The 23,162-nt window shown below is 43.0% G+C and overlaps 1 protein-coding gene across 6 annotated transcripts in view; it reads left to right on the top strand.

Moving 5' to 3' along the window:
• Positions 1 to 23,162, top strand: part of CACNB2 (calcium voltage-gated channel auxiliary subunit beta 2) — a 393,564-nt gene that overhangs the window by 17,061 nt on the left and 353,341 nt on the right. The gene's annotated exons all lie outside the window — the stretch shown is intronic.

Below are 23,162 nucleotides of genomic sequence, written 5' to 3'. Positions count from 1 at the left end.
GGTATTCTAAACAAATTCCATCTCTTCCAGTACCGTGTTCTGGGTGCCGCTTTTTTGGACCTTTTATTAGTTCAGATTGGCTTTAAATGCGAATGATTAATCACAGAGACACACAGCCTATTTTTTAGTTTTGTTTTGCAAAGGCAGATTAAATTGTGATAATGATTACAGACTCCAGGCCTGCGCAGACTGATATGTTTAAGGCTGGATAAATCTTTCAGCCCTTAAATACTGGCTTGTTGCCTTGTTATGCTGTATTCGTCACAAACACAACTATAAATAATAATGTGGGAGATTTATTGCCACTGTGATTTCCTGTAAAGGTCTTTCTATCTTATTAGGCATTCACCTAGGTTTTGTGAATGATAGGACCTGTTCTGAGACCTCTTAAGAACTCGTCTTAAATATATCAGTTGGAAAATACAGAGCTTTTTAGGAAAGAATTCCCTTGTTCTTTCTACAGTGTCAATCTGTATACAGCCATGAGTGTTTCACTTTTTTTTTTTTAGGAGGCATTTTAGAAAGTATTAAAACAAAATTTAGATTTTCATACTTTATATAATTAGCTTTAAGACGTCTTTCTTAATGTAGGTTTTGTGGGAGATCGAGGGCATGATTAGCTATGAAATCTGCCCCATTCTCAGACTGTTGTCATGTATTTGGAACACCTCCTGTGTGAACTAGGTTCAATTAAGATCTCTAATTATTAAAATGGTTTTGTGGATTGAGGCATTTTTATCTTTGGATATCTTTTTTTCCTATTGATACAAATAATGTAATTTTAAAACCGAGAATTATTTCTGCAGGTGTTTTTAGTTTCTTTGACCCTCAGATGTTTCAAATTATAATATACTTTCCACTTATGCCCCATTTTCTGCTGTTATTATCCATCCTCTTTTTGGCCAATGTCTGTAGTCTTGGAAGTCCTAGACTGAAGTAACCCCAGGAGATTAATCGAGAATTTACAAGTGATCTGATATGGAGTAACCAGTATGCCTAAGAAAATGGAATTTCATTAAATACTGAATTTGCAAAAACTGTGTCTTTCAGTTGAACCCTACACGTTTAGAAGTACCACTTAAGATCACTTACTTAGCTTAAGGTTAATTATTCATGTGTCTTAGGTCTTCATAGGCACCATACCTGAGATACTAGTCTGGTCCCACGAAGGGACAGCCTTTTTAGGGATGGAATTATTGTCAGCTTCTCTATTGATTTGTTTCTGGAAAGCTTCATGTCTGATGGTTATCAGATGCTAGGGAAGTCCGTTTTGAGATTTGGGCTTATGGCTCAAAAATATTTGCTGTGGTTCAGTTCAACAAGTAATTATTCCAGTTCTGTCGCATCATTATTCCACATTCGTGACCAGGCATGTGTGTTTATTACGAAGACCCCGAGATGGAGTAAAGTGACCCAGCCCCCGCCTCTACCTCAGATCTTATCACGCTTCCTTTCTCCATGTGCTTATTTTAGAGTTTGACCAATAAGGGGGGGGCGGGAGGGATAGGAAAATAGTCACAGGAGGAGGGGAGAACATTTTTATAGAGTCTTCCATGGCTACGTGATTGGGAAAATGAAGATCCTTGTTCCCCGCACCAGCTCACTGTCCATGTCAAGCCTCCCAGACTGCCATCAAGTTTTAGAGAATTGTCTTGGCTCAGGGCCCTTCATGGTTCCCTTATGTCGTTGGTGTCTGTAAAACATTCCAGCGTCCACTCCTTCATTTACTTCATACCTGGTGTTGAGTCACCGGGGGACAGCTTGACTGTTTGGGCTTCTGACCAGGACACGTTGCCTTAACTCTGCTTTCCCTTCTCCATCCTGGCTGAGAGTCTGGGCACCGGGATATCACCAGTTTTTCTTTCCTGGAAAGTAGTATTTTCTCGAAGCCAGGGTCTTCTTTCTCCTATAGGTGGAAGCTTGAGGGTTTACTCCCTTTAGAGGTCTCACTCCCATGGAAAGATTCATGATTTCTCTGTGGTCAGGGTGCTGTATTTGAAAATTGGTAAATGGGGGGCACCTGGGTGGCTCAGTCAGTTCAGTCTGACTTCGGCTCAGGTCATGATCTCCCCGTTCATGAGTTCGAGCCCCACGTCGGGCTCTGTGCTGCCGGCTCAGAGCCTGGAGCCTGCTTCGGATTCTGTGTCTCCCTCTCTCTCTGCCCCTCCCCCATTCATGCTCTGTCTCTGTCTCTCTCTCAAAAGTAAATATTAAAAAAATTTTAAATAAAAATTAAAAAAAAATTGCTAAGTGGCCAACCACCTTTAAAAAACAAAAACAACCCCCGCCCCCCGCCCCCAACCAAACCAAACAAGCTAACTGTTCATTTGAAAGAAAAATACTGCAGGTGGTGTATTCCTTTGCTAGAGTTTTTGTAACTACGTACCACAAACTAGGCGGCTTCAACAACAGAAATCTATTGTCTCACAGTTCCGGAGGCCAAGACTATGAACTTGTCCTTCCTTCTGAGGCTGTGAAGGAAGGACCTGTTCCTGCCTCTCCCTGGCTTATAGGTGGCTGTCTTCGTGTTCATGCAATTTCTCCCTGTTGTGGGTCAGTCTCCGTATTTTCCCCGCCTCCCTTTTGTCCCTCCCCCTCCACACTTTTTTTTAAATTTAAATTTTAGTGAAGATAACAGTGCAGTATTGGTTTCAGGAGTAGCATTAAGTGATTCATCACTTACATCACCCAGCGTTCATCACACGTGCCTCCTTAGCACCCGTCACCCATATAGCCCATCCCCTGACCCACTTCCCTCTGTCGACCCATAGTTTGTTTTTTGTCATTGTAAGCATATCAGACATGTTGGATTAGGGTTCATCTGGATGACCTCATGTTATCATAATTACCTCTACGAAGACCCTATCTCCAAATAAAGTCACATCCTGAGCTCTCAGGGCTTCAGTCTTCAACTTGCGAGTTTGGAGGGGGGCGGATCATAACTCAACCCACAGTAGATGGTGACTGTTACAATTAGCTTCATATGTAATTTTGTTTTCTTGTAGCTTCCATGTTTAACATGAAGATAGATTTACACTAAAAAACCAGCATAGAAATAAGTCAGAGAAAGACAAATATATGATTTCACTCACATGTGGAATTTAAGAAATACAAAGAGATGAACATAGGGGAAGGGAAGGAAAAGTAGGATAAAAAGAGAGAGGGAGGCAAACCGTAAGAGACTCTTTTTTGTTTTAGATGTTTTTTAACGTTTATTTATTATTGAGAGACCGAGAGACACAGAGCGTGAGCAGGGGAGGGGTAGAGAGAGGGGAGACACAGAATCGGAAGTAGGCTCCAGGCTCTGAGCTGTCAGCGCAGAGCCTGACGCAGGGCTTCAACTCACGAACTGTGAAATCATGACCTTAGCCAAAGTCAGTCGCCTAACCAACTGAGCCACCCAGGCGCCCCCGTAAGAGACTCTTAAATGCAGAGAACAAACTGGGGGGTGCTGGAGAGGTGTTTGGGGGGGGGGGACGGGCTAAATGGGTGATAGGCATGAAGGAGGGCACTTGTTGGGATCATCACTGGGTGTTACGTGTAAGTGACGAATCACTAAATTCTCCTCCTGAAACCATGATTCCACTGCATGTTAACTAATTTGGATTTAAATGAAAATTTTTAAAAAGCTAACATATATCAGAAAAATATCTTTTTCTAGAATATTAAAGGAGTAAAGAGGTACGTTTCCCCCATACGTGTCAATGTGATTCCTGTATCTTCCTGTGTATGAAATAATACATGAAAATTTCATGTATTTTCCTAATTGATCTAACCAACTCAACTAATATGTCAATTATAAATTCTCTTCAATTTTCATTGTATGAATTTTCATTTAGATTATTCCATTTCTTCAAAGTACAAGACTTTCTTTCTAAGGCCTTGATAACTTGCACCTAAGGACATGTCAGGGATTTATAAAATGTTCAAAAGGCTTGGGGTTTTAGAGATTAAATTCATCAGTGTTACCCAGAATCTGGTTCACTCCTTAGCGTACTTTGTGTGATGGGTAAAACACATATGAACTATTGCATATCAACAACAGGTGGGTTCTTTGTACTTAGTTTCGTGACACCTGTCAATATGCACACACAAGTATTTTTGCATGTGTATGTACATGAGTATGTATTTGTGACTTTTAGGTTTTCCTTGTACCCTTTAACCTCTCACATTTAAAAACAGAGCTAAATTTGGGGTGCCTGGGTGGCTCAGTCGGTTGAGTGTCCGACTTCAGCTCAGGTCATCATCTCATGGTCTGTGGGTTCAAGCCCCGCGTCGGGCTCTGTGCTGACAGCTCAGAGCCTGGAGCTCGTTTCAGATTCTGTGTCTTCCTCTCTCTCTGCCCCTCCCCCGCTCACGCTCTGTCTCTCTCTCTCTCTCTCAAAAATAAATAAACATTAAAATTTTTAAAGCAGAGCTAAATTGAAAAATGTAATGTGTTATGGCCTACCTCAGTATTTTTCATTTGTATCAAGATCTGAGCTACTTAAAAATAATTTTTAGACTTGCATTTCTCACAGTGAATTATTAACTCTGTTGAGTTTTTGCAGTTATGATTTCTAGCTTATAGCCATTTGATACCAAGAAGAATGAGGAATTGAGGTCCTCCCTTAATCTTTCAATTATAAGGAGAGCCGTAGCAATGAAGAAAACCACATGGTGGGTCAGAATGCCCTGTTACATATTAGCCACTTGTGGGGAAAAAAATCAAAGATCGTCTGGCAATCCCTTGCTGATTTATTTGATGGTGTTTACTGGCTCACCAAGGTGAGAAACATGCTGAAGAATGTTATTTACTCTTTTCAAGGTCTTATTTCGAGTAATTTTCCTTCACTAAGCCGGATGTGTTTAAGGAGTCCAGTCTGGAAATCTCAACGAAAGATTTCAGAGTCAAATGTGTCGTTAGCATCAGAGCGCTGGGCGTGTGCATTGTGGAAACAGTTCCCAAGGGATTCTAATGCTTGCTCAGGATTAAGCACTATGACCTGGAAGGGATCAAGGGATCAGGCTGGGTCATAAAGAAAAAAATTAGGTAGGAAGCAGCCACCAGGAAAGTAGTAAACCAAGACATGACTTACTGACATATAAATAGCTATTTGGTTGTTGTTTTTTTTTTAAGCGTATTTATTTATGTTTAGAGAGTGTGTGCGCACACGCGTGAATGAGTGGGGGAGGGGGAGAGAGAGGGAGGGGGAGAACGAATCCCAAGCAGGCTCCAGTGCTGTCAGTGCAGAGCCCGATGTGGGGCTCAGTCCTACAAACTGTGACATCATGACTTGAGCCAAAATTAAGAGTCGGCCACTCAACCGACTTAGCCACCCAGGTGCCCCAGTGGCCATTTGGGAACTTAGAGGAAGTGTGTATTTTAGTGGAGGAGCAGAAGGGAGGCCTGTGTGAGCCCGGAGGAAATGACATTTCATTCAGAAGAGTAAGAATAGAAAGGATTTGAGCATTTACTCCAAGAACAATTTTATATTGAAATTTTCGATTTAAATTAAGAAATTCAGTTTTAAGCACTGAAATTAATATTCAGATTAAATTAAGAATAACTTAAACATTTAAATGTTAAGCACATAGGGTATTTGGGGGATGCTAAGTATCCATGTATATGGAATCTGGATGTATGGAGATATGGATGGGAGATGAAGTTAGGGCGGGTTGGAGGGCACCAGATCCCAGGGCTTCTGTGCCTTGAGTTACGCGGCAGCATCCTGGGTAAGAGAAGCTTTGAAAAAGTGCACTGATGGGTCGGCTGATTGGAAACCAGTCCCTGTCAAAGAGCGTATGAAAATAAAGTTGATAGTGATAGCTAACTTTTACTGAATACTGATGGTGTGCCAGCCACTCTGGAAAGCACTTTATTAAACAGTAACCCAACTCACTGAGGCAGGTGCTGTCGGCATCCACATCTAACAGGTGACGAATTGAGGCCTTAGGTTAATTGATTTGCCCAAGTTCATACACTTAAAATAGAGAGTAATTATTAGGTCAAATTGGTATATTCTTGGGGACGTTTAAGGTGTTCATTTGGGCAGTGAGAGACTTTAGGCCACACTGATGCTCCAAATGTGGGAGAACGTGACATGGTAGTTCTGGGTCATTAGGCCAAAGCCAGCCATTATGACTGTGCGCGGAAGGCCCGAGGTCCAGCGACCTGAGCCGTGACTGCCAAGAGCAGGGCAACCTGTTGGGTCCCAAGAGCGGGGTTGGCTTCAAGCTAAGCTCCAGTTCCATCAGGGAGTTAGGAGAGTCACCTCTTTAGTGCTGAGTATATATGAGGAAGAGCTGTTCAAGGATAGTGAGTCTAAGGGGAGGCTATGTTAATCATACCATTCTTCTAATTTTTCTATAGTTTTGAACAATTTCAAAATAGATTGGGGAAGGCGGAAGTGGTGGGGTGGGAGGGAGAGGACAGAGTGCTGACTGAGTAATCTAACAGCAGAGCTCTGTGGGAGCCCTGGACCCCAGGGCAGGGGCAAGAGAGCTGTGCCTGCTGAACGGAAGCACACAGAGAAGGACGGGGCAATTTCTCTGAGATTCCCTCCACAGTGTCCTGCCTGCCTGCCTGCCCGCCTGCCCGCCCGCCTCTCCAGAAGATGTTTCTGGGGCCAAAGGGCCTAATAAAACAGAGCTGGGAGGCAGAGGCTGATGTTTTCTACTGTCAACCTTATTCCAGAATTTTGCATTAAAAAAAAAAAAAATCTTACAAGACTGTTTCAACAGATAAAGTAAAAACCATGTACAAATCCAATACAAACAGGTTTTCCTCACAGATGTCAAGAAGGTGAGAGGGTTTATGGCCCCAAACAGCTGTTTATCTTAATATCATATTATGGCTCTTTCAGTGAATTTGCACAAACCCCTTTGAACAAGCTATGCTGACTAACAGCCATTTTCCCCAGAGTAGAAGTAGTCATTAGTGGTCGTATAAGTTGAAACTCAGCCATTCTCTTTCTGCCTCAGGCCATTCGTTTGTGGGAGAGCAGTTGTTTGAGAAAATTAGGTTATTTGGTTACCAAGAGACACTGCCCTTTCCCCTATCTAATTACCCTCTTTTGGAAGAAGAATTGCTTTGTATTTGTTAGACAACTCCGCGTGCTAATGGTGTTGGGGGAGATGTTTACGGCCTTCCTATAAAACAGATCAGAACAGTTTTACTATTGTTTTCCGTTCATATAAGAAGCATCAGCATCCTGAAGATGTGATAAGTACTGTGAATGCAATAAACTATGTTTTAATGATTAAAAAAAAAAAAAAAAGATTGCAGATGGCCCGATTTTCACACACAGTTGTTTTAGGACCAGACATCGGTGTTTAGTCTTATTTAGTCAGAGCGGAAAAGCGACTCTGGACTCAGGGTTTGAAGGTGCCTACACTTTATTTATGAAACAGTGTCTCCGAGCATTTGTCTGTGTCAGTGTGAAAACTATATTGGAGACAGGCCACGTGTGCGCGTTACCGTCTGACTCTGCTCAACTTTATTTGTACTACGTTCTCTTTACTGGTTCTCGTTTACTTATCTGCATATCCACTCACTGACTCGTTCGTTCACCAACATGTGGAGTGTCTTTGCCCGGCACTGGGCCAGATAGAAAACAAAACAACAAGGTTCTTTCCAATCATCAAATCAGTCAGTCCTGGGCATGCAAGGTACAGCATGGTGACTGCAGTTTATAAGGCCGTATTGTATGTTTGAAAATTGTGGTATAAATTAATTCAGATTTGAACTGCCTTGAGTTTTAAGATTCATCGCTGTTAATTTATAATGGAAATACTTAGGACCATAATGGTAATGCTAGGTTACTGGAGAGCTCTGAGGGCCCTCTTCTTTGTGGGAAAAGATCACCGTAGTGATCTTTTTGCAATAGATACATAAATCAAATCATTTTGACGTTGCACACCTAAAACTAATACAATGTATCTGAAAAAAAAATAACAAGGTTTCTGGATGAAGATATCAGAGTGTTAAATGGATTCGTGCTTTACAGCCCGTTGTTACGAGTTCCGTAATAGAGGTGAGTTCTAAATGTGGCAGAGACACGGAAGGGGCTGATTACGTCCACCACGGGAAAGGGAAGAGAATGTCACAAAGGAAGTCGTATTTGAGCTGGATGTTGAAGGATGAGGTGAAACGTTCTAGGAGAAGAATTAGGAAGAGACATGGCAGGCTGAGAGAGCTCGTCCTATGCCAAGGCAGGAAGAGAGGGAGAAAATGCCATGTTCCATCTGCTAGGGCTGCCGGCCAGGTGGGTGGGAGATGAGGCCAAGCACCGGTAGGTGTCCGAAACACGGAGAACAGCATCCCTGTGCCTGCATCCTCCGCGTAGTACACCTGTGGTATGCTCTGACTTTCCTCATCAGGACCACTTCTATAGCAGGGGAGGGGTTTACGTATCTTGCGAGCACCTTGTTCACACGCATCACTCCGAATAAACTGTTCAGGACCTATTCTGTCTCAACAAACCCCATATAAGGATCCATCCTCATGGCTGTCTGTTACTGTGGGGCATTTTAAAGGGCGGTATGTTGGGGTGCCTGGGTGGCTCAGTCGGTTAAGCGTCCGACTTCAGCTCAGGTCACGATCTCGCGGTCTGTGAGTTCGAGCCCCGCGTCGGGCTCTGGGCTGATTGCTCAGAGCCTGGAGCCTGCTTCTGATTCTGTGTCTCCCTCTCTCTCTGCCCCTCCCCCGTTCATGCTGTGTCTCTCTCTGTCTCAAAAATAAATAAACGTTGAAAAAAAATTAAAAAAAAATAATTTAAAGGGCGGTATGTTTAGGAACAAAAGCCCTATCCCTCCTTCTTCCCTTCAGACTGACTTTAGATTGACCGTAGATGTTTCTATTTCCGTGGTGCGAGGAGTTGTAGATTGCTGGGTCAGGCATGAGCTTTCTTCTGGATTTTCGACCACAGGAGTCTACTGAGAAAGTTAATTTCTTTTTTTTTTTTTTTTTTAATTTTTTTTTCAACGTTTTTTATTTATTTTTGGGAGAGAGACAGAGCATGAACGGGGGAGGGGCAGAGAGAGAGAGGGAGACACAGAATCGGAAACAGGCTCCAGGCTCCGAGCCATCAGCCCAGGGCCTGACGCGGGGCTCGAACTCACGGACCGCGAGATCGTGACCTGGCTGAAGTCGGACGCTTAACCGACTGCGCCACCCAGGCGCCCCAAGAAAGTTAATTTCTTTAAAAAGCAAGCTTTAAATATAAGTTGATCCTGTATCCATAATATGTGTGACTGCATATATACATATATATGTATAAATGTATGCATGTTTCTTTTGATAGATTATTTTAGGGATTACATGATGAGTGTAACCTAGCATTATCGTTATGGTCCTAAGTATTTCCATTATGGATTAACAGCGAAGAATCTTAAAAATCAGGGCAGTTCAAATCTGAATTAATTGATATCACGTAGATTTAGGACCTCCTTTGCTTTAATCTCTCAACTTAGAAATCTTCCTGGATATATGTTTGAGAGACTCTAAACACTTTATTATTTGGGGACTAGTTTCTTTGGTGCACTAATTCTTTTGGTTTATGAAGTAGAGTTCAGGCTGACGAAGAGGGAAAAGGTGTTGAGGGCCCTCAGAGCTCTCCAGAATTGGGAAGTAAAAAATTTGAAGTAATTTGAGGTCTCTAAACCATCTAGATCGCACTACCTTCCTATTTTCCTTCCCAGTTACTGCGAATAAAACTGGAAAGGGGCACCTGGGTGGCTCAGTCGGTTGTGAGTCCAACTTCAGCTCAGGGCATGATCTCACGGTTTGTGGGTTCGAGCCCCGCGTCGGGCTCTGTGCTGACAGCTGAGAGCCTGGAACCTGCTTCGGATTCTGTGTCTCGCTCCCTCTGCCCCTCCCCTGCTCGCTCTCTCTGAAAAATAAACATTAAACGAAAAGCCATTGAAAAGTCTTTCGAGCCTGTGGCCACCACTGCACCCTTCCTGACTAAGTCACCACCCCTCCCACTCCACCCCCCCCCCCACCATCCTCCTCTCACAAAGATCAAGTGATTAGAATAGTTCTCAGCTTCTTAAGGGGAAATAGGTACAGACTAGGTAGGGGTGCTGGGGGGCGGGCGGGAGGAGAGCATACCCATCATTTTCCCTCTCTTTAGGCCACTCAGCCCTGCCGCTCATCTCAGAAATGCTTGAGCTGACTGTGGAAAATAGTGTTTTTATTTTAATTCGAGGCTCTGCTGCTCAGGACCTGTGTCACCTGGTAAAGGAACAGGAACCGTCAGCTCCTCTGGAAAGTAAGGATAATAATACAGAATGGCCCTGGGGGCAGCCATTGGGAGGCGCCCTTCAGCCTGCTCATAATCTCTGTCATCATAGATCTACAGTCCAAGGGAGAACAGAACATTCCCCAGGTGAGCGCGGCTTTAAAGACAGGTGTCCTATCAAACAAATATATGTGACTCCAGTGGAAGCTACGTGCCCACCAAACAAATGCATCTTCTCAGCAAGTTTCTCCAGGCCACCCGTCACCCCCATTTGGGGACACTTTACTTTTATTTAAAAAAAAATTTTTTTTTTGACGTTTATTTATTTTTGAGACAGAGAGAGACAGAGCATGAACGGGGGAGGGGCAGAGAGAGAGGGAGACACAGAATCGGAAGCAGGCTCCGGGCTCTGAGCCATCAGCCCAGAGCCCGACGCGGGGCTCGAACGCACGGACTGCGAGATCGTGACCTGAATTGAAGTCGGACACTTCACCGACTGCGCCACCCAGGCGCCCCTTGGGACACTTTACTTTTAGATTTTGCTCTAAACCCCTTTGGGTTGGAAATGCCGGAGGACCCATTGTAATACCTCCACGTCTAAAAAATAACCAGGCAGATGTTTCTTATATTCTGTGCAGTCGGATTGTCATTGTTACTGTTGTTTGTTTGGACTTGTTTTTGTTTATTTTTTTTTTTTACTTCTTTTGCAAAGGAAAGCTGGGGAGGCTGTTGATCGAGGTGCAAAGGCACTGCCGCTGGATAATCCCGCTACGAGAAGAATCCTTAATCAACACATAATTAACTGATTTTTTTCCCCTCTAGAAACTGATTTTGAGCAGTGTCTCACACACAAAGGACCTTCATTCAGCAGAGATGTGGTTTCTTGATATCTTAGTCTAGATTTGCATCCTTCCCACCCACCTCAATTTTTCTAGTTTGTTTCCAGAAGCTATATTTAGAATACATCAGTCACTTTACACTGCCATTTTCTTTTTCATTCTCTGACCTCAGGAGCTAAAAGATCCATCTTGTCTATTCAACTTGCCAACTTCACTCAAATATTTGAATACAGCCTCCAGGTTTTTGGGTTTTTTTTTTTTTTTTTTAATCAGTGTGCTTCTGGTGCTGTGTGTGGAAGATTGGCCTAGGTGATTTAGTGGACCGTTAGTTGGACTGTAGAAATCCATTTTTGAAAAGCAAATGTGTATTATTTACCCCAGGTAAAAGCTCTTGATGGATGATTTACGTAGACCCGTGATACTAATTTGGTGGTGGCTTGTGTTTCCCTGCAAAGACCTTATGAAACAGGCTTGACCTGGAGACCTTTCTTTTCTACAGTTTTTTTCATAGCCAAGAAATTTGAAAAACAACTGTTTTCTTCTATTTTCTTCTCTTTCTTCCATTCATAATTCCCATCTTAACCATACATAACACATGGTGACCAGGTACCCAGACTAGCCTAAAGAACCTGATTATACCAAATCATAGCTACAATAGCATAGAATTTCAAAGGCAATTGGGAGCAATAATACTGTGGCGTTTGTGGTAATTTAAAAGAAAATGATCCTTCCTATTTGATGTATCTGACATGTATTAGAAAAAAAATAAATTTGATTTAAAGATGATGAGGAGTAGATGGTGTAATGGTGGGTTGGTACAGCTAGAAAAGTCTGGTATGCAACGATTAGTTCTTTTGTCCAGGACATTTATGAGTTTACTAGGTGGTTCCACTTAACATACCTATTTTCGTTCTTGTTTTATACTTAAAAATAGGCATTTTTGGGGTGCCTGGGTGGCGCAGTCGGTTAAGCGTCCGACTTCAGCCAGGTCACGATCTCGCGGTCCGTGAGTTCGAGCCCCGCGTCAGGCTCGGGGCTGATGGCTCAGAGCCCGGAGCCTGTTTCCGATTCTGTGTCTCCCTCTCTCTCTGCCCCTCCCCCGTTCATGCTGTGTCTCTCTCTGTCCCAAAAATAAATAAACGTTGAAAAAAAAAATAGGCATTTTTCCTGATCATAGAATTAAATATAGGCATACTTAAAATAATTTAAAAAATAAAGATTGCTCATGATTACTATCCAGATCTATTTACATTTTAAAGTACAGTGTAGAGAATTAGGATAAAAGCATAATTGTATGGTAAAAATATTGCCCTCCAAATGAAGTTCTCTGAGCATAACTTCCGAGTATTTTGCTCAATTTTAGTTTTTTGTCCAAATGTTTATGTAATGTAAGGTGGATATTTTATTCTAGGACGTATAGATTAATGTTTTTGTTAGAAAATTTTGCGTGGGTGACGCATTTGCCTCCATGTTATTGCTTCTATTTATGGCACCAGTTTTTTTCCCTTCCTCCCATCCTCCCTCCGATTTTCCAGTGTTGATCTGAAAAAACAACCACAACAAGAAGGTACATCAGTTAGAACTGTCCGCTGCAGGAGACCGTAAAGTAAGCATGGCTTAAGCAAAAGGAAATTTGGGGGGCTACTTAACTGTCAAGCCCAGGTGTTGGTGACCGGAGTAGCTCGTATGTCATTGGGCACTCGATTTCTTTCCATCTCTCATCTCTACTGTCTCCCAGGTTTGCGTCATTCTCTGCTCTAGGTGGTGGCGGGATGGTTCCCAACAGTGTTGGGTCTACCTCCTTCCGAGATGAGTTGCCTCTCGTTGGCTCTGATTGAATGACTGTGCAGCCGGGAGCTAATAGCTCAAGTGGTCCATGATCAGCTGATTGGCCAGACCTAAGCTATGTGCTCTGCCTGAAAGTGGGAGTTGAGTCAACTTGACATAAGATCCATGGACTAAGAGTGAGAGAAGTGTTGCCTTCCCAGGAGAAATAGCGGTAGGCTACTTGTTACCAGGTGGAAGATGGTGGAAAAAAGAATGAGGTCCACTTTAGGGGGTAAATGAAGCCTATTGACCCGGGAATGTGCATGTAAATATATCCTTATAAGAATATGTGTTCGTGGGCATGTGTGCTACCTGTATATTTTTTAAATGATCAAATCATAAGAAGACCTAAATCTAATAATTATGGCCTTAATAACATTTGAGCAGTATCAAGGTGCCAGAGGCAGAACAGATAGTTACACTGGTTTTAGAAAACAATAAGCTATGTTCTTTTTTTTTTCCCCAATGAGTTTATCATATGGCGATTTCTATGAAAGTAAGACATGTTCTTGAAAACGATTATCCTTTGCTTGAAGACTAGTATTGCCAGTATCCTGGCTAGTATTGCCAGGCTTTATGGCAACACTAGATACCTTCAGGGAATTTAATGAGATGTCTGAGAATCGTACTGATTGGAGGAAATAGCATATGAAGAGTTAGATCAGATTCTTCAAGTGATAATGGTAACTTTTGCTCGGAATCTTGATTCAATGGAAAGGTTCATTTGCCAGTTGGTGAGGTGTTCAGCCCTGCATATGTTAAATTCAGTACCACTGACCTTGTCATTGAAAGCATGCTTGGCACACCTCCCAAGAAAATTGTTGTTCTTGTTTTCAGACCTTTGTAGTACTAACTGCCCCTTATGCTTAACAGCACAGGGGATTTTGCAAGTGGAATTGGGTAGACCTGTTAAGGACGTCCAGTCTTGTCTTCTGCTGAGAATTAGGGTTCCTTCTGGCATATGCTTCACTCAGTTTCTCCATCCAGGAAATGTAAGGGCTGACCTTTAGAAAGGGGATTGGGACAAATTAGGATGTTTTTCGGTTGTGAGTGTGAGAATCCCATCTCAAACTTGCCTCAGCAAAAAGGGATTTGTTGCCATGCATAACTGTAGAAGGCTTGGATACTACTGGAGATGACCAGATGCTGGCAGGACTGTGTTTTCCTGCACAGGTGTTGGATTTTCTCTTACCAGACAAGGCTTCCCTCTGTTGTGCAGGGACGTGGCAGTGGGAAGTTCCAGGCTCCCTTCTTGCCACCTTTGATAACAGAATACAAGGCTGCTTCTTTCTTTTCGCTCCTTCTAATTCCAGTGCAGTGAACCACAGAATAGGACTCTTAACTTGACCTGCTTAGTTCACATACCATCTTTTGGACCAATCTCTGCGGGCGTGGATGAAGGACCAGTTTGGTCAAATGTGTGTGTGCAAGGGTGGGCAGTGGGGCAAGTCAACCAAAGAAGGAGGGGAGGGGATGTTGACAGAAGAAGTTGAAAAGGATGCAGGGCAAGCCAACCATCCGTGGAAATTGTTGACCTTCATTGTACGTGATAATTACAACAAGCGTCCCTTTGTCCCCTGCACAATGTGCAGAGGGCAACATACACTTCATGGATATCACGTGTCCCTTATCATACGCTGTGTTTTTCCCATGAAATAACGGGTCCTCTAAACATACATCTACATAAAGGATAGAGCGGAGTGGTGGGTAAAAGTTCTTCTCTCCTGGGGAATTACAAGGGTGACATCTTTCGAGGTATGAAGAGCTAGCACTCCCTCTGAGTAGTTGATTGAAAATGCTTTTCTCTTATCTCGAATTTTCACTCTTCCCCTTAGATTCCACTCGCATCATGCTTTCTAGTTTTTCATGCATTTTTTTTCATATATCATTTCTTTCCAACGATATAGCATCTTCTGAGGGAATGGAAATAGAAGTTCACAGAAAGTAGTCCCAAGGTCCCGCAGCTAGGGGACAGCAGAGGCAGGATTTTAACCCCGGTGTCCTGTGCCCAGGGCACCACACCTGGCTGTCTTTGTTATCACGATTTTGTTTTAATATTCATGTCTTAGCTCTGCTAAGAGCCTACAAATATTTTATTTTACCTTCAACGTCTGGCTTACTTACTGACACGTATAAGACTAGCTCGTCAATGTTGGCCATTTAGTGGCAGAATTGCCTGGGAATTACAAGCCCAGACTCTTGATTACAAGCCCAGAGTCAGACTGCCTGAGTTGAAATCCATGCTCCCAAACTCCCTGCTTGTCTGACTTAACCCTTAGGAGTTTCAGTTTAGCTTCACATGGGGAAATTAAGAGGGCCTATCCTATGAAGCCACTGTGAGAAATGAAAAAAAAAATGATGTAGATGAAGGAAAGCTATTTCATCAAATCCTATGGTTTACATTAGCCCGGTACATGGTAAACTCTATAAATATTGGCTTGAAGGGTGCTAATGAAACATTCGTGCCAGTGACTTGTTTTAGGACAGTGCGTATATCCATACAGGATACCCACAGTAAGAGATGTATCCATGATTGAAAGATTCCGGAACACGTTAAGGAAGAGGTGCCTTAGAGCTTTAGGCCGTAGGAGCATTCAGTTTGGTTTTAACCTTTTTGGGTGGGTTTAGGGTTCCTTAGAATCTGTCAAGTTCATTCTTTAATATTTTCTGCTGTTGCAGTTAGCATCCTATAATGAATAATTGGGGGTTCTGAATAGGGGGAGGCATACTTTTCGACTGTTGACTGTCACAGGATTTCTTAACATGAAAAGCAAGGACGTTGTATGTTTTGTTGATATTTAGAAGTTTGTATCCTGTGGTAGGGCTGTGTCTTGTTACATTTTTGTAGGTTTTGAAAACGCGTGGCAATTCATGGAGACTTCTAAATGTTTAGATTTTACATTTCTATAAAAGTACCACAAATATACTTGCAAATTAGTTAGCTCAGGGGAACTAGGGGTAGCAGAAATAGTTTGCCAAGAGAAAGCTGTAGTTGGTGAGTCTCAAATGGCCTTCATTAAATGAGTACTTTTATTAGTAAAAATCTAGTAGTAGAAACTTCTGGAGAGTGAAAAAGAGACCGTGTAATAGTTACTGAATTGAAACTGCGTTCTATAATAGTTTACCTTTTGAATACTTTGAAAATTTGTTAAATCTTATCATCGCTCAAGACAAGTAAAATCTTAGTAGCATTGAAGGTGGCAATTTGGGGCACCTTTACTTCTGACTTTAGATTTGCTTTACTGTTTTGCATGATTCAGGCACTGTGGAGGAGTGTGTGCACCAGGTATCTGTTCTTTCTAACACGGATTCAAATTTAAATACAATTTGGATTTGTTGAGTATGCCCTTTACACTTTTCCCTTAACTAATACAAATGTTTAAAAAACAAATTCATTGTAGAGAATCGGGACTTTTTATTTTGGTTTCAAGACTTTAAAAATAAAAATACAAATTTAGAAACACAAAGCAAAGTGAAGAGTGTTACAGCATCAGTGAAATAACAATTCTTTAAAATAAAATATTAATATGTAACATATGAATAAAATAACCTTTAAATCTGTTCTATTAACCACCTTTAGCTAGAGACTGGTAAAACTATTTTATTTGGTTGAAATAGGGTGTTTTTTTTAAATCCTTTTAAATAAATCTATAGAATATTCCATTTTCCATGTTTCTTAAAACTAAACCCAATGTAATCACGTTGGCTGTTGTCAAAATTTGCGCAGTGAAGTTTGAAATACAGATAATCACTGTTGCTGTTATGTTCCCCATTGACATGGGTTTGGTACTGGGACATCTCCTTTGACTGACGGCCTCCAAGTAGCAGAAACTTGAAAGATCTGCACTCTCCCAACATACTAGTTAGTTACGTTTATCAGTTTACTTTGTTGCATATTAAATAAACAAGATGTGTAGGTTGGGTCAGAATAAAAGGATTATGTGTGGAGAACAGGTTAGAATTACTGAAATATTAAATCAACATTAGGAACAAAGTGTTTATGGGAAACATTCATTTAGTTAAAGTTAACAGGTTCCTATTCATTAAGTCTTCAGAAATCTACACACACACACACACACACACACGCACACACACGTGCACACGTGTGCACTCAACATGCAATTTATAGTACACCCACTCACATAACATGCCCAGAGGCACTGCCAGGGGACAGGAGGCTCCAGTCTTTTGCCTTTGTAAAAACAAAATACCCCCTCGGATGATTGGTGTCCAGTAGAAAGAAAGCACCACCCCTCATGTTTTTTACAGCAGAAACCTGGCTGAGTGGGGGGTAAGTTCTTGCTCCTGTGCTTCTCACGGACACTTTCAGACTGGGTTGAATTCTGAATTCAGCATGTTGTAGATGAGAACACCTTTTATGTCTTCATGAGAGCCATTTCTAGTATGCCAAGGAAAATTCTGCCCTCCAATTACAATGACATAGTGTTTACTAAACAGTCATATGAGCGCATGCATATTTGGCTTTGTACAAACAGGGTAAGGAAGGTAAGAGTGTCAGTTGTTGGGGGAGTGGTTATTGACAATAAGTGCACACCCAAAACACATCCCAGATTCTCCCTCTCCTTTTTTTGGTGGTTGTTTTTGAGGACGTAGGGTTGAATTAGGTTAATGTAGGCATGATGTCACTTTACAGTATTTGGTATCTCCTTTAAGTAGTAAGTCTGTAGGGATTGAGGACTTTACCTTCATAATGTACATGATCCTTGGCGTGTCTGTGTGTTACATTTATTGTCACTGATCTTCCGAGTGAGTTTTAAACCACTTGAAATGGTACTTTAAGCATTAACTACACCTTATTAGTCTTTGTTAGAGCTCGGGTAGTGAGGAAACTGCTCGGATTCATTCTCATTCAGGAAACCGTTATTAAATATCTGATTTGTGTATGTCTATCATGATTCAAATACTTGTCAGACACTGAAAGTCGAAGATCAATCAGACTGGGGTCATGTCCTCAAGGATCTGATTGTCCAACACAATCTTTCTCTCTCGCTTTTTTTTTTTTTTTAAGTTTATTTATTTGTTTTGAGGGAGGGGGCAGAGAGAGGAGCGGGAGAATCTCAAGTAGCCTCTGCACGGCCTATGCAGAGCTCAGTGCGGGCTCACACCCACGAACCACGAGATCGTGACCTGAGCCAAGCCCAAGAGTCAGATGCTTAACCACTGAGGTACCAAGGCGCCCCTACAATCTTTCTTTTTTGATTCATTTTATTCCCGTTTATTTCTTCAGGGTCAGATAAGGTCACAAAAAAGACAGTGATTTGGTGGAGGCTCTTTTCCCTTTTTCTGGTTGCATTTAGCATGGATGATAGACACATCTGTGGCTGGAGGTAAGAAGATTGGGTATGAGGGTGCATATATACGTGAGATGTAAGAGCTAGCAAAAAATCAGTGAAATCTGAATCACTGTTTCGGCCGCCTTCTGCTCCGAAGTTCATAAGGTCTGACCTCGGTGTTGCCATGGGGATAGGGACTCAGAAGGAGCTACCGTTAACAAGTCTGAAACAGAGACCCTTTGAGCCACAGGGAAATGGTGCTGGGATAAGCTTGGTCATGGAGCACTGGGGGAATCCCTGGGTATTTCAGCTGCCAAACCCTGCACGGATGGGCGTGGGGGATCGGCCAAAACAGAGAGCATGGAGCTCTTCACTCTGACATTTTAAAAACAGACAGGCAGACAGAGAGAGACAGTCAGAGAGACCAAGACTTAGCCACTCTGTTCTAGCCGAGACATGCATGTAAACAGACGATCACTTTCTAGGCCTTCCTACAGAATGGTTTTTTACCAGCTGAGGAACGACTAAATTTCCCTTGCGACGTCAGCTTAATCCTATGCAATAAATGTCAGTGGCTTTTTTTCCACCTCCTTTCATTGACAGCATCAGAAAACATGATGATCACACTGTGAGTTCTGGAGAGAGAAAGACCTTGTAGGTAGGTGCGGTAATGGCCCTTTCGATCTTGTGAATTGTTGCAGAGAGTTGATATTGATGCCATGATTATTAGTAAGGGTGCTCCGTGCCCCTGGGGAAAAGGGAGGGTGACCCAATTAGCCCATCAACAGTTGAACTGGGGACACTGGTCTTCCTTCCCACACTGCACCCCACACCCCAACACTGCCTTCCTTCCATTTAGTCTTTAACATTGTCATTGTTGTCAAATACAACTTGGACTTTGGGGGTCAGATACAGTTTTTTGTAATCTTGTTATTCTGAACGTGCCGTAGTGAGATGTACATATTTACCTCTTTTTTGTGAAATTTTTTTTTTAGGATCTTTGGGTAAAGATACGGTCAAATCAGATTGTAAATTTAGAACTCCAGGATTTTTTCCAAGTATTTTAGTTTAGCAGTCTGCTTTCGCTTGGTGTTTCAATCTTTGTCTTTGCCTTATTGCATACTGGTTGTTTTCTTCTGCTTATCAGTAAACACAGGCATGCGTGTGTTTCACACGTACTTCACCAGGAAAGGATGACATTAAAACTCTTTTCGTTCAGGCAAGTGCCCCAAACTCCCCATTTTCCCCCAGGAGTCTCACCGGTGAATTTCACCTTTCTCCGATTGCCTGATTTCATAAAAAGACTTTCAGCTCATTGCTGACAAAGGTGGTGTCCTTCCTGGTGTTCTCCGTGCATATACATGGATTAGGCTTTAAGAAAAGGGTGACCTGAAGAATCTATCCTTAGGCTTCTATGTACAAGTTGGCATGACTACGGGGTCCGCTTCCTCTGCTGGCTGGAACCGGGGCTATTTATAGTCTCTTTTCTTGGCTTCCGAGTTAGTGTATCTGTGTATTTATGCAAGGGAGAACTCTGAGGCCATATAAGACTGTAGTTTAGAAACCTAGTAGCCTCGTTTGCCTTTTGCTCTCTGGAAGGACAGGAATGATACTCTGCTTTGCCAACACAGAAATGTAACAGGATGGAGCGACAAGACACATCACTGTGGCTTCTCTGAAACCACAGGGGACACAGGCAAGCCTTGAGAAAGGGTCTACACATGGAGCAGAATTGGCCCAAGGATGAGTGCCAGGGGGCATCTTCCTGGACCAGGGGGCTGCTATCAGATGCACTAGATGAAAATCTTCAGTGCCTTTTGTAGGTGGGCAGTACCTCCAATTTCCTCTGCCTCCCCCAAGGGGCGGTGACGTTTTTCACTGAAGCCAGTGATCCCCCATTATGATGCCGGGACAGCTAGGGTTACGTAATGCAAAGACCTCGGGCCAGATAAGACCAGCTTTTCACCTTGGGCCCTGCGGTCACACACGAGTCGGGTGATGTTATGAAGGTTCAACCTCTCTGGTCTCCAGTTTCCTCATCTACAAGATGGGGAAATCATATCCTGCCCTCACAGGGCAGTGTAGAGGCATAGGGATAAAAGTAACCATAAGAAAACGTCTGGCATGGAGCAGGTGCTAATCAGATCCTGAAAACTCATGGGCCATTTTTTCCCTCCAGGATCCACATTAAGGCTTTTAGCCAAGACGAAAAATAGAGATCAGAGGTATCTTTGGGATCCATTTCTCATTTCTTCTTTTTCTGCTTTCGGCATCCAGTGACCCAGGGGCACGCTGCCCTCTAGAACTCTCCATCTGAGCAAATGCCTGGACCCAAATGACCTCACTGAGTCCCTTCCCTGCTCCCATAGCACTTCCCTCCTGGTGAAAGCAAAGCTAAGACTTTGAGACATTCTCACAGTCAGTAGCCCTAATCCAGTGAGTACAGGTGAGCCCGCCTGCTTTGGGGAAACCTCTTTACCCTTTTGGCACTTGGTACTTCCGTTGAGGTTTTTTAGCCTTCGGAAAAAAGAGCCCTTTGGCCCCACTCTCCTCACCATTGTTTTTTAATGGCCTCTGTTGTGCTGGCTGATTTTAGTATCGAAGAGCAGACATATGGGAGAATGGCAGAAGGTGAAAAAACTGATAGGGGTCCCCTGGGTGACAGGGGTGGGGAACAGTCTCCCCTTTGGCCCACCTGTGTCTGGGATGCCTGTTTCCCATTTGTGAAAAGTGGGTGGAAGAGGTAAAAATGTTAAGTCAAAACTCGGATAATGTTTTACAGCAACGTAATTTAAACTTTCAGTGAGTTCAGTCATAATGTGCTATATTGCTTTTTTTCTAAGCGTAAAAGTAACATGCGCTCATAAGAGAAAATTTGAAAGGGTAGAAAATTTTGTTTTAAATTTTTTTCATGTTCATTTATTTTTGAGAGAGAGAGACAGAGCATGAGCGGGGAGGGGCAGAGAGAAAGGGAGAGACAGAATCCAAAGCAGGCTCCAGGCTCCCAGCTGTCAGCACAGAGCCTGACACGGGGCTCAAACTCACGCACTGTGAGACCGTGACCTGAGCCAAAGTCAGACGATTAACCGACTGAGCCGGCCAGGCACCCCTTAAGAGGAAGATAAAAATTACTCGTAATTCCCTCCACCTAAAGTTGTAATTATTATGAATATCTTGGGGGTCTTGTATCTCTGTCCCTCACTCACACACACTCACGTTATGTCATCAACACACACATTTGTAGTAGTTGAGAAAACGGTGTGCAAGTCAAAATTTCACATCCTTGTATTGTTTTCATTAGTAAGAGGCAGAGGAGCAGTGTGGTTGAGAGATCGTGCATTCGGACAGCCCTTATTGGAGTCCGTGCTTTGTGGCCAAGTATGTGATGGTGGGAGGAACTTCAGGCCTCCCTTTCCACCGCTGCGAAACGTAGATACACCGTGCAGTTGTGACGATTCGGTGAGATGTTGTCTGTAAAGTGCTGAAGGTAATGCCAGCATCGAGACCTCATTCTCCAAACCGTGGCCAAGGCAACATTTATAAGCAAGCCCTTCTGCCCCTGTGGGCTGTCTGTCCCCTCCTTCTACCCTGTCCTTCTAACCATTTGTTAAAATCCTACCGTTTAAGGTACAACTCAAATGTTGCCCCATCTAGGGAAACTCCCCGGGTGGTGGGGATTCTCCTAGACGCATGCCGATAGGTGCTTCTGGAAGACTGTGTGGTGTCGTGGTGAGAAGTCCCAGTGCTTCACCAAACTCCCTGGGTTCAAGGCTGGCTCTGTCATTCACTAGCTCAGCATCCTGGGGAGAGTTCCTTAATTCCTCTAGGGCACCGAGCGCCCCTCGTAGTACCTACCTTATAGGGTTGTCAGAGGGTTAAAAGGGTTATCCCATGACAAATACTGAAAACAATGCTCAGCCAGTGTCAGCTGTTATCACACAGAACATCTGCATGGGGGTTGGTGACTTGGGTGTTGCCTTTTTCTTTTAGAAAAGCCTGGATTTTATCTTACTCGTCTTTGTATTCCCTGTAAACCCACCCGAGTGCCAGCCTGGAGCAGATGTTCAGTTTGCACTTGTGCGGTTTAATCACTTTGGGTTGAAAGCTGCAGGGGGAAGTCAGGCCTGCTTGAGATGATGGCACGCCCAAGATTTTATTGCCGAAGCTTCCGGGTTGTTGGAAGTGTAAGCACTTGAGGTACAAAGACTAAAGGAAATGAAAAGTTTTCTCCTTTTATCAAGTTTGTATTGTAAGACAGTTGTAGAGTTACAGAATTATTGCGAATAGGATACAGGGAGTTCCCATATGATCCACGCCATTTCACGCATTTACTAGTATCTTATGGTGTGTTGGTTACAATTAACGAGCCGATACCAGCTAGTGCCCGTCCTGTATTCAGATTTTCTCAGTGTTCCCTTAAAATTCTTTTCCTGTTTCCGAATCCCATCCAAGATGCCATATTGTAGTGGTCCTGAGACGGCCTGAGGCTCATCTTGGCTGTGATAGTTTCTTAGACTTTCCTTGTTGTTGATTCCCTTGACAGTTTTGAGGAACACTAATCATGAATGATTAGTTCCACAATACTTGTTCCACAAGTAGGATCTTTTTAGAGTTTTTAAAAATTAATTTATTTTGAGAGAGAGAGCACATCAGCATGTACACAAGTAGGGGAAGGGCAGAGAGAGAGAGAGAGAGAGAGAAAGAGAGAGAGAGAGAATTCTAAGCAGACTCAGCAGTGAGCGCAGAGCATGATGTGGGGGCTCACTTAACTGACTGAGCCACCCAGGTGCCCTGCACCTGGGGTTTTTAATCGAGATATCATTGACAGAGTACAAAATCCACCCTTTTGAAAATGTGTGCAGCCAACTCAATTTAAAATAATCCTGGGTGGCTCAGTTGGTTAAGCGTCCAACTTCGGCTCAGGTCATGAGCTCGTGATTTGTGGGTTCGAGCCTGGGGTTGACAGCTTGGAGCCTGGA

Source organism: Puma concolor, chromosome B4 (assembly GCF_028749965.1).
Source record: "Puma concolor isolate L17-30 chromosome B4, mPumCon1.1.hap2, whole genome shotgun sequence".
Classification (NCBI taxonomy): Eukaryota; Metazoa; Chordata; class Mammalia; order Carnivora; family Felidae; genus Puma; species Puma concolor.
This window is presented reverse-complemented; position numbering and strand designations above follow the sequence as displayed.